We start from the raw sequence: 12,660 nt of genomic DNA on the forward strand, positions 1-12,660 counted from the left end.
AGGGAATGCTTGGCTACAACTAGAGACTATAAGGAATGTGTATTTGACTACACATTTTTATCAATTGTCGCGCGGTGTGATCAATAATTCTGAGATTATGATGAGCGTTGGTTTGTATGTTCCTGATAATTACCTAAGACAGCGTCAGCATAGATTGTTTCATATTCCGATATACAGGACCAACCTGCCCATGGTTATGCCTGTTGGAAGGGCTACCGCTATGCTGAACAGCACCGCTCTGGATATTGATATGTTCCATGTATCTGAAGGAGTTTTCCGGAACAGGATTCTCCTAGTATTTTGACATGAGTGTTTTTCGTGTATTTTTTTCTTTTTTATAATATGCACGTATTGAATATATGTTTGTAATGTATATGATATATTTAAATAACTGAATTGAATTGAAAAAAATATAGCATAAAAAAATTATGACAATATACGTAAATACTGAAAAATAAAGTTTGACCTAGTTGTTTTACAGTTGGGAGTCTTTTTCACAGCAACAGCTACTCCTCTCTTCAAAATCCTCCAGTCTGACACGAAAAATTTTCTGTTCTTTAGTTTATTCAACTCCGAACATCACTTGGTGAGAGAATGACATTTTGCAGGCCCGACGCCCGACCCACCCGACATCATGCAAAGATATCTGTAGTCTGTGATCATGCGTTCTTTACAGCGCGTTCAGCGTTGTTCTCGGGTTTTTCTACAACATAGCGTATTTAAATATACTGTAGCTTTGCCATGTTACCGACTGTATTTTACTAGGTACACCAAAATATGCGTAATGTGACGTGCAGAATGTTGCGCACTCAATTCAACACAGCCCAAAATTTGCCTTACATCGTTGTTTGGGTGATACGCTGATACATAAAAAGTCTAAAAGAATGCTGGAAGTTACAAGATGGCACTTTCCTCAATAAACAAATAAAATGTTCTCATACCTAACCAATCAAACAAATTTAACAACATTTTGAGCAGGTCCAAATCTTTGTAGATACGTACCAGAAAACGATGAAGTGTAGATTTAATGCGTTCACTTAATTCAGCCAATAACAGATCATAAGCTCTGTAAACTCTAAGATTTCCATATTACTTTCTTAAAGAGATTCTTTACGTTTAAGAATTTACCCTATTTTCTTCTGTACAATGATTTGCATCGTGTAAACTTGTTTGTTTTTAAACACGGCGTGGTTTGAAGGAAGTTCGGTCGAAATTTTGGATTTAGAAAATAGTTGTCCAAACGCAATATAATTTAGATCGTTTGAGTAGTAAGCGCTTCGCCGGTTTGACCATCTTGGTCGGTAATGGTTCATTTATCCCATCTAATCTTGCATCAATAATTGTGGATTTTCCTTTGAAGTCATGATTAACACAACAGTGCTTTGTTGTATGCACATTCGCAAAATAAACAACAACTACTACTACTACTACTACCATAACGCCATTTCTGTAGGGGTAGGCAGAAAGAATGGAGACACATTTATCCCGGCATAAATTTCTTGCTTCTTCCACATTCATACATCTTGTCATATATGCCCTTCAGCTCTGCCTGTTTTTGACATGACAAGACTTAAGATTTTGGTTTATCTGATCATGCCACTTCTTCCGTGGTCATCCTCGTCCCACGCTACCTGTTTTAACATTCTTTCGTCATCTATTCGTTCTCAGAGAAACCATCTCAGAGACTCTTTCTTAATCTTATCAATCATACCTGACTCAGATTTACACTCTCGCCTGATTTCATCATTCGAAACACTGTCATACATTGACTTCCCATACATTCGTCTAAGAGATCGCATTTTGACCGCGTTCATTCGGCTTTCATCCTTCCTCTGTCAGTTCCTTGTTTTACTTGGGTTGACATATTTTTATTAGCAATTGCAATTACTGTGCTTAGTGCGTCGTTTATTTTGTTGCCCGCATTCACTCTCCTTTCAACATCTTTTTCTACTATTCCATCTCTTGAAAACATGCTTCTCAGATACACAAATTATTCTACTTGTTCAAGACATCCATTGTTTACGTTTATTATGCAATTTGCAGGCTTATTCTGTCACAATTTCACTTCGTAAGTTCGTTCGTTCGTCATATATCCATCTCGTTCTAACGCTATCAAAATCGTGTTTCGCTCTCGTTCGCTCTCATACGATGCGAATGAATTTGCGAAACGAATTAGTTATAGAATAAAGTAACAGTAACCTTACTTCCCCTTTCAAATACCATAACTTTTGACTTAGGTACCTACTTTCGTTTATCGCGCTTTTCAGGCATACATCATACATTCTAAAAACTATTTGTTGCAAATCCTCCTTGCTGCTTGTTAAAAAAAACTGTATTGATGATACAGCTGATGGCGTACAACAAGCAGCTTACTGAAAAATTACCAATTTTACTCCAATTCCCATACGATCTATCTCTTTCATACAGTTGTCAATGTATAGAGATTAAACAACCATGGTGACATTTCACATTCCTGTTTCACGCCCTTTAAGATCGCAAACCGCGATGTGTAGGTACCTATTCCCCAACTCTCCTCATAGAGAGATGATACTGCACGTATAAGTTTATTGTTTACTCCATACTTTTCCAAAACGCCCCACAATTCCAATTTATCTACTTTATCGTGCGTTTTTTGCAAATCAACAAATGCGCAGAATAGTTTCTGACTTTCTGCCTAAAACTTCTCCGTTAGCATTCGTAGCGCAAAAGTTCGATCCGTGCATTCACGTTCACTCATAAAAGCTCCTTGCACGTTCCACACGTTATCTTTCGTCACCTTTCTTACTCTCTCAATTATAATTTTCCCATACAGTTACCGACAGAACTCAGAAGACTGATTGCCCCATAGTTACCTCACTCCGCACGAGATCTCTTTCCCTTAAATAAAGGCATGACAACTGCCCTCCTCCAATCTAAAGACGTATGCCCTTCCACTAGGCAGATATTGAAAATTCTGTGCAGCCATGTGCCCACTATCTGGCAACCACTCTTCAGACATTCTACAGCGACCTTATAATACCCAACGGATTGACAATTCTTCATACTTTTCAGCGCACTTTTTATTTCTACCATGCTTATCTCACATGTAGTATCATCCCTTGTATATCTGTACAATCTAACTCTTACCCAGAGACACTTTCAGTACTTTCGTATACTTCCATAAAGTATCCCATCTATATTTATTTCAATCCTTCGTCATTCATTATCATTCTGCTATTTTTTTATTTAATCGCTTCCACTTTTGGACGAGACCTTTTTGTTTTTCAGACTTTCCAAAAAAGTTTTATATTTTCATGAAAATGAGTGGAAATTTTTATACTTTCCTCTTCGTTCAGTTGTTTTTTTCGTTGTTTCACCCCATTCTTGACCAACCTCTTGCATACTTAATAATTCCATAATGCCTGTCTAATGTATTAATTTGTCTTTGCTTTTCTTAGTTGTATTCCTTATATTATTTGCTACTGTATTATTATTGTTTCCCGTTATACAATTAGTTTAAATTTGACATTGTCCGTAAATTTGTTAAATAAAATAAATAAATAAATAGTTTGTAACTACTTTTCGCTCTTTAAACTCACTGGTATTGGTATTACCAATTGCTATAAGCTTCATCCATCCATCCATTTTCTATTTAATTAAACCTTTACAAAATTTAAAACACAGTATAATATTTATACAACTGATTTACAACATACACAAACACCCACTGTTTTTTGTGAGCTTATAGCTTGCGATCCAATGATATTTTGTTGTAATTTTTTTGGTACGTAAGTTAATGTCGAGTAAGAATCCAAGCCGATTCAAGTGTACATAGGATATAAATGTAAGTATAGTACCTATAGATGAAGTCTAAACGTCGTTACCCTCAGAGTAATTAATAATAATAATGCTTACCGGTAGCGCGTTATTACTCTGAGACTTCATCGATGTTAATTTTACGTTTTGCGAATACCTACCCATATATTATTTTTATTTGTAAAACGTAACTTCACATCACATTAAAAAAAAAAATGATGACCGTCGACGGTAATCCAATAATGATTTATCATTACCCCCCAAAATGAATTAAATTTGAAAAATATGTTTTACTTGTTTATTTATGATCTTTTTTGTAGTTTGATGTCCGTGCCCAGGCGGATAATTAATATAGTTTTTTTGTGTGGGAAACAGAACCAGAAAGAACGTTTAAATTTGGGAACGAAAACGAGTCAGAATCGTAGATAAGTCTACCTCGAAGTGTAGTGATTGGCGAGTTGTGAAATATTTGTATAAAATGTTCTACATTGTAATATTTCATTTTCCCTGGACTGGCACCTGAAACGTAACACTGATCACCTTATAAACATTCATGTACCTAACTCATGATCGAGATACACTGTTGAGATATTTACCAATGCAGTGCCTTATGTACCATCGGGAGTTATATGAATATTGGTGTATTCTAATGAAGAGTAAATATTACGTTACAAATAAAATAACAAGACGCTAACCATTTCTATTTCACTAAGATGGTACCTTAAGTTGGAATATCTTTTGTTGTATGTTATGAATATCAAATATTTCTCAACATATTTTGACGAAAAACGAGGCATTATCCAACAAGAGTACAATATATACATGTCTTGTCGTCTTGCTTATGTATTTTACCTTCATATATTATTTACATAATATGTGCCTTAAAATAAAAGGCATTAATTTTCTTGTCACATTAAACATTTAATGGTTTATAGAATAGGTATGGTAACAAAAGTAAAGACAAAGCATTGACCGAGGGCCAAGGAGGTTAGCAATCCGGATCCCCGCCTTTTCAGTCTCATCTAGCGCAATATAGTAGGTAGGAACTCCGGCAGGTAGGTTAGGTACTCTTGCGGACTTGTGGTTGTTTCTGTTTTCGTTTTCATTTTCAGTGTGCATGTGGGCTTCTCGTAGGAATGCCGCGCAATTCTCAGCAAGTTTTGAATAAAGAGTGAAATCGTTTGTTTTATAACTTGAAGTTGGTAAACTTTGTAGTTGTCAAGTGTTTTTAATAAAAAAAACGTTTAATTTGAAATTTGGAGTATTTAGAAGCGAATTTTCAAAGTTTGTCGAGCCATAAAGTTCTACATTATCTCTGTGTCGAGCGCGTAGAGTGTAAATGTTTATTATAGTTCTTTAATTTATGTGTTCACTTATTAGAATACCCAATTGAGAAGCATTTTGCGAGGATTGTTTTCATTATATGGTGAGTTTTTGCATTGTAAAGAACTCCAAGCACTCGAGATTTTTTAATTTTGAGACAATGTTTTGAGCCCATTTTCGTTACTTGCAGATTGATATTTGGAATATGATCCTACAATAATTTTTCTACCTATATGAAGAATGGTTCTCAATAAATTTTTATTCAGAGGAAAAACCTTGAGATTCATTTAATTTAAAAGAATTCATCATTTAAAAGAAATGTCCGGATGAGACACAAAATCGAGTCTGTATCTAAAATATCGTAACGTCTTGTAAACCTACTTATTTGTATTGAAAACACGGTAAATAACTTTATGTTTATTACGTGGGTACATTTATATCAATGGACAATGTTAGAAAATAATAGGTAAAAAGAAAGTACATTTCAATATTCTACCGCACTAATTAAAAAAAATATACTCTAAGTTTAAAACGCACAAAAAGTAAGGAAATCGTGCGATTTCGCCATTTTTAAATGCAGCTTTTTCAAAATCGCGCCTTCAAAAAAATAAAAACAATAAGTTTATAAGGTGTTCCTGTAAAAAATATCATCATCATCATTCCATGTCCGCTCCCTAGTTGGAGCATATGGTATCCACAAAGATCCTCTATGCATCTCTGTCGGCTGCCAATTCTTTTTCGTCCACCCAAGTCAGGTTCTCGTCTCGAAGTTCTGACATAAACTGCCGGCAAACTGTCAGCAGTGGACGTCCAGGACGTCGAGAACCTGATGCCTTGTAAAGTAGGCAAGCGTGGTTAAGGCCCTCAGGAGCCATCCGCAGTATATGGCTTAGCCAACCGTATCCCCTCCGCTTGACGACAGTTGTCACCGGAGTTTGCTGCGTCCGTTTTCTTATTACCTCATTCCTCACAAAGTCAAACCACCGCGCACCCAAGATTCTTTTGAGACACCTATTCTCAAAACTCAGAATTCGCTATTTTGGGCCCTAGTGAGGTGCTACGATTCGCATCTGAAGAGGAGAATAGGTGTTATGCAGGCGTTATATAGGCGGCATTTGGTTTTCACTGAGTAAATATCCGATCTCCAGACAGCCTTCATACTGTTGAATGTGGCGCCTTCTACTCCTAACCGCACTCCTAGTTCTTTTTGAAAGCTGCCATTTTCTGTAACATATACTTCCAGGTATTTAAAACTCTCGACCCTTTCGATGATTTGGTTTGACAGAGTCAGGGGATTTTGAGCATCAAGGCACGAAGTATTACACAGTGAATGAGTTTAAGCAATATTGATTTTTAAACCCATGCATGCGGAGTACCTATTTTATTTAACTAAAATATAATTTCTTTTCGAACGACAGATTACGCCTCTTGAAATTTAGACTGAACTTAGGGACATTAGTACTGTACAAATATGAAGCATTAAAGTAAAACTAGAAGACTGTAACATGCTAGGAAATTCGGCCCTTCGGGCCTCGCTTTATCGGCTCTGCGGGCCTCATTTGATTAATTAGACGATTATTTTTTCAATTATTTCATTTATCAAAAGGCAGGTAAAAACACAAAACAGTACATAATGAGACCAACTAATCTCCATTTGATTTCTTTTGGCAAAATTTTCACCCGCGAGTAAATAAACCCACGGGTGTTCTTTAAACCCTGTCATATCCGAAACCACGATGATTTGCTTTATTGATATTTAAAAAAATATATGAATTCGTTCTAAAGAAATATTTTGCTTCGCCAATATGTCTTCTTGCTCATACTGATCATCGTGGTTTTGGATGTGACAGGGTTTAAAGAACACCCTGTACACAGAAATAATAGATTATAATAAAATACAATTTGTTTGGATAATGGACAATAAGAAACGATGTTACAGACATTATTAAAATAATAGTAATATTTACCATCTTAATTCCCTTTCCACACCCGAGGGTGCATAGGGCACTGTATTGGTACACCAATTAATAATAATAATAATAATCATGGTTTATTAGCAAAAATAACAATTTCTTTATCTACTACATACACACTTAGGTAATAGATTTCTCTGGATCAAGTTTCTTCTTTCTCTTTTTTCTTTGATATATTTTGTTGCCCTTTATTAATAAGGAATATTTTTATGTTTTTTAATATTTTTTATTTCCTTTTTTAATTACTATAAAATAAAAAAGTACATTATAATCTTTTACAGAATATTTTCGTTTCTCTTTCTTATATTACATACGAATATTATACCTATTTATTTATTTTAGGAGCAAAAATTCATAAACATTTATTTTATACCCACAAACAGGCCATGCCTTTGTGGGATTTTTACTGTTAACATGTATTTCATTAATATGTATTTCATTGCCATGTAATTATCCTTTATTTTTTGAATACTCTGTTTGACCTCTTATGTATATTTAAAAAAAAAAATGTCTAGTCTGCCTAACTACGTACAACCTGTTTTAAGGCAGACATTTTTATGCAGAATAAACAATAACATTACTACCTACAAGTCAATTTATTATACAGTTATACAATATTCATTTATACCATTTAACATTTAATAATGTTTTTGAGTAAATTTTCCGATTTTTCTCCACCTAAATTGCAACGTATTTCGATACTTTTTTTTTGGTTACCCGAAGGTAAGATGATCATTCTTACGCTTCAGGTGCCAATCCGGGGACTATGAAATATTCTACTGTAAAAACACCTTTTTAAATAAATATTTCATGTCAACCATGTCGGCAATCGAACCCGAGACCTCTCGCATGGTAGGCTAAAGCGCTGACCACTACACCACAAGACCGAATTACCGTTTTATACCTACTAATGTATATTTTAAATCGAATTGTGTAGATAACACTTGGAATTATGATTCAGAAACATTTTATTTAACATTAAACACATTATTTTGTCTAAAGTTTTGGACCAAGTACCTACTCATAATGATTATTTTATAATGCATGAAAAACCACAGAGTCTTTGTTAGTATAATATTATATATTTCTTTAAATTGCTACATGCTTCATTAAATACGTATTGGATCAATATTGTATGTCCTAGTTTCTTAACATAACACAGTTATCCTTCAGTGACCCATTTTTTCAACGCGATCTTTTCGACTACTTGGGTACTTCGGGGATACAATAAAGTATGTACTGGTGGATTTTTATAAGCTGGCGCGTGCGCTATACTTACATATACGCATTGTGTAGTATCCGTGAATAAGCCAATGGTATGACATCGCACGGCGTACGCATTGTGAAAATAATCTCTGTCTCTCTCGCGCTCAGACGCGCTTATGAGCGTGACATAGACAACTATTGCTTTATTAGTTTGCTAATGATATGGTAATACAATACAGGGTGTTCTTTAAACCCTGTCACATCCGAAACCACGATGATCAGTATGAGCAAGAAGACATATTGGCACATTAAAATATTTTTTTAGAACGAATAAAATTTTAAAAAATAAGATATCAAAAAAGCAAATGGTTGCTTACTTCTGCAGGGGTGAAACGAGAAGGGGGAAGGGGGAAGTCTGGTCTAGAAAGTCTCCCCTGCAGAAGTAAGCAACCATTTTTTTTTTTTCGTATTTTATTTAAAAAAAAATTCTTTGTATTATATATTTTTTTAAATATGCTTATATGTCTTCTTGCCCATACTGATCATCGTGGTTTCTGATATGGCAGGGTTTAAAGAACATCATGTATACACAGGATGCTTCTGCGTTCGTCTGAATTTCGCTGCGATTCTTAATGGTAAAAATATAATAATATGTACAAGCATTAAGTTATGGATAAAAAACACTGGTTTGTAAATATGTAGGTATTTTCATTTAATCAAATCATGAAAAGGTCAATTATGTTGTGATGGCGCTTTCTTAAAAGTTACACAAAAACATTTTTAATGTACAGAATACTGATTTTTAAAATCTTGATGTTATATATTGTTATATTAAATGTTTTTAAACGGCTCTTTTGGATTAGAGCAGAAAAAAACAATTACTTAAGAAAATGTCATAATGTTTTAAACAAGTATGTTTTTTATTTAATATTTTGTGTTCATCATCATAATAATTAATAGAGTGTAATTAAAATGCTCATTACAAATTGTATTGGAAAAATATGTATACACACTTATTGAAAAACAATAATTCTTTTTATTTATATTCTTAAAACAATCTATACAACTTTGCATTCTAGTTAGTAATTAATTAATTAAGTAATTGACGATAAAAAAAATTTTTTTTTCAAATTTAAATTGCCTCTTGTTCTTGGAAGTACTATAATTAGTAAAATGCGACATTTCAAAAAATGATTTGAAAAATTAAAAATAATGAAACAAAGTATTTTAATAAATTTTATTAATATTACATTTTCTTAACCCATTGTATTTTTTATATACATAACCCTCTAATCCAACACCGAATTATATAAAAAGTAGAACATTTGGTTAAAATTGAATACCTACAACTTTTTTTTTAATCAACATCATGTATATTTTAAATGCGTCATGTATATTAGTGTGAGTTTTCTGAACGCGCCAGCTTAAGTTAAACCACCAGTATAGTCCATTAAAATCTCTAATAGCCTTTGTTTATGTGTGCTTAACATAAAGTATTCAATTAATAAATTAAAATTATGGTTTGACAAAAATATTTTATCTTTAAAATACGGAAAAGACAAAAATTATCAATTTTATTTACTAACAAAACTAATTTAGATTCAGTAATAAAAATAATTATTTACCAAAGCAATTATTGTAACAAAAACTAACTGCAATCTAACATGTTCATTACTAAATACAACAGATAAAATTAAATATTTTGATTTGACATTTAATTGAATTGCAAGAAAATAATCATAGCAGGTCACAAAATACAAAAATACCTGTTCTAAAGCTACATTTATAATAGTACAACATTGTAAAAAAAAAAAGAAATTATAAAATAAATTAATAAAAACGTTTATGAACAAGTTTAAAATAAAATAAAATATTAAAAAAAAAAAATATGACAAAAAAATAAAATGAAAATTAATAAATATTAAAAAAAAAAGTTTAAGAATCAATCATTTGAAAATAGCTTATTTCTCAATTTTATAACCTTTATTATAATATGGTATTGTTGGATAGGTTGGTGCATATGCCAATATATTATTAAACCCTTTTGAAATAGTATAAATATTAATTATCAAAGTAATTTTAAAGAAACCCTCAACATTCAATACGGAAAATCTGTATAAATTATTTAAAGTTGATTCAGTACACACTATTTACAAAATAAATACTAAAACACTAAAAGGATAAAAAAAAAGATAGAATATCTTAAAAAAGGCGTCTTTCAAAATGATGAATTTGATCAAAATGATAATCCTCGAATGAGAAAGTTGTGTTTTTTTACTATAAAACTAAGTCAAAGATTTAAAAAAAAAATTTTATGTATCTTATTGTCAGCGCTATGATTGTTTGTATTCGCGGCCCAGGGGTGATATTCCAAACGCTTTCGAAGCCGTAGAAAAAGCTTTCATCTAGTGTACATATTTTGTATGTATACACGAGATAAAAGATTTTTCTGCGGCCGTGAGAGCAGTTCAGAATAGCACCGCAGGAGCTAAAAGCTTATAAGACACTAAAAGAATAACAAAATAAGATAGTACATATTATATCTTATAGCGTCTTTTTAAATGTCGAAATAAAGCAAAATGACGATCCTCGTATGAGGAAGTTGTGTTTTTTTTAAATCAAGTATAAAACTAATCCAAAGATTTCAAAAATATATTTTTATGTATGTATTATCAGCGCTATGATTTTTTAAAGATTTGTAATTTTGAAATTATTCCGCGTTTGACGTCACAAGTTCTCTTCAATGAGTCCTGCTTATTGATGAATTGGCTTATCGTGAATCGGAAATCTATCACAGCACTATCATCGGTTCATTCGGAAGAGTTTTTTTTAACGTCGTTCAAAGTCGTGAACGACGTCAAAAAAAAAAAAGAAGTCGAAAATCGTTTTTATTATTTTCATACATTTTCAAGAAACTTCGCCGTACAACATTCTTTATATCCAATTTCCCGTAGCACTGAACTTCCTCAAACTGTTTCCTATATTTATATTATGTAGGGACCTAGGTCTGCTGGCCAATCTTATGCATGTAGATAGTAAGCAAAACGAGAAGGAATGATGCATGATGGCGGTTGGTCAAGACCTAAAAAATGCTGAATACTGTTGCTAAACTTTAAGTTACATGTTCTGCATAGTTAAAACTATCCAGGAAACCTAATTTTGTTTGTGTTTTGTCGGGGTGTTGGTGTCCACTATTGGGCAGGAAGATAGTGTGAAAGAAATTATCGAACGAACATACGTTTTTTCCGACCTACATACCTGCTAATATCAATGCCGGTAATCTGCATCAATTGCAACATCACGAAAGTTAAATAACGACCTGATCTATTGCAGCATAATATTCTGAGTGTACTGCGTACGTGGCTAGCCTTGGACAGCCCGAAATTATTCGATAATAAGTAATGGGACAGTTTTCCAAGGTTCAGCGAGGCACGTAATGTGTGGAAAGCTCTACTGCTGCAGGAAGTTGACCACAGCTGGTCGACTGTGCCAGCTACACCTAGCCTAGTGCAGTGTCACTAAAATAGGATAGTGACCACTTGTCACCGATTACGCAACACCATTGTAATTCGAAATGAACTATTTAAACGGCATTGTGTAGTCAGGGTAGGTACATATTGCACTATTGTGTGGGGACGGATTCTACGTAGTAGGTTAGTTTACCTGTTGTTATAATTATGCCAAGCGCAGAGTAAAATATTAGTTATAAAAAATATATTGAAAGTAGTAATAACATCACATCGCTCGTCTTTTTTCTAGATCCTCTCCCTATCTACTTCCAAACTCCTTACCTGATCTATATCCTATGAATACATTTTGTCATCGCGCTAAATGTTAAAGAATTATTTTAAAATAAATCGTTGTATACATATTTACAAAAACTGTCTGCCTTCTAAAAAATTGCTGTAAAATATATGTAAGTACAAACTTTGACCATCACCAGTCTATTTTCGGTTGGTTGGACGATATTCCTTATAGTAATAAGCCTACCAACCTACTCAAAAGTATATTGTACAATAAAAAAAAGCTTAATTGACCCATAAAATTTATTTTGGTTGCACAAAAATGTTTAATGGGCTGTCTCATCGTCACACGGTAATGTTGCGGACTTCGAATTAGGAGGTCCGAGGTTTAAACCCACTCATTCACAAATCTTTTTCTATTTTTTTTAACTCGGATATTTGAGTCGTCTATTTTAAAAACCCGCTATCTTCCTATAGCGGCCATAAGGAGATGGTTGGTTTTGGAAATATTTCACTCATTTACGACTAGTAAAAAACACCTTTTAAGTTGAATGAAATTTCAAAAAAATAGTTTTTCTTATGATTTAATTTTCATAATAAAAATCAAGTAGCTGTTTGTG

General features: G+C 33.1%; 1 protein-coding gene across 1 annotated transcript in view; it reads left to right on the forward strand.

Annotated features, from left to right (window-relative positions):
* Positions 1-4,905: 4,905 nt before the first annotated feature.
* The window catches only part of Tsp74F (Tetraspanin 74F), a 45,286-nt gene continuing 37,531 nt past the window's right edge, over positions 4,906-12,660 (forward strand). The window contains exon 1 of the mRNA XM_088235503.1: positions 4,906-5,221. The gene's annotated coding sequence lies outside the window, so the exon portion shown is untranslated. The remainder of the gene's footprint in view (positions 5,222-12,660) is intronic.

This window comes from Micrasema longulum, unplaced genomic scaffold (assembly GCF_059751315.1).
Source record: "Micrasema longulum isolate JH-2025_06_02 unplaced genomic scaffold, ASM5975131v1 h1tg001384l, whole genome shotgun sequence".
NCBI classification, from domain to species: domain Eukaryota; kingdom Metazoa; phylum Arthropoda; class Insecta; order Trichoptera; family Brachycentridae; genus Micrasema; species Micrasema longulum.